Genomic DNA, 416 nt, shown 5'->3' on the forward strand with positions numbered 1-416 from the left:
GCTAAATCTACTCATTCAAAGATAAGATCATATCCTGTAAATCCTCAACATTTCATCCCCTGGTGTAAAGGACCTCCCACACAGCACTCTCTTCCCCCCAGACAGAGCAAAGCCCCTGCCCCCTTCAATCAACACTCCCAATTACTTCCATTTTGTCCTTTAAACCCACGAAGAGGGCTAATTAGAAGAGGAGAATGAGCCTTGGGACCCCTCAGCAGAGAGGCGAGATTCGCTTGCCGTCGTCGTTTCTGAGGAGATCGGCTGTGCACCGTCACGGAGGGTGACACTGAAGAAGGTTGTGGTTCTCCGCCAACACGGCTAATAACTCTATTGTTTGTTAATGTCTGGGGGGGTCGCTTCTGTGAGAGGGATTTGCTGTTAATGGCGAGTGAGAAAAGGGCAAAAGACCATTGTTA

Source organism: Penaeus monodon, chromosome 30, assembly GCF_015228065.2.
Source record: "Penaeus monodon isolate SGIC_2016 chromosome 30, NSTDA_Pmon_1, whole genome shotgun sequence".
Lineage (NCBI taxonomy): Eukaryota > Metazoa > Arthropoda > Malacostraca > Decapoda > Penaeidae > Penaeus > Penaeus monodon.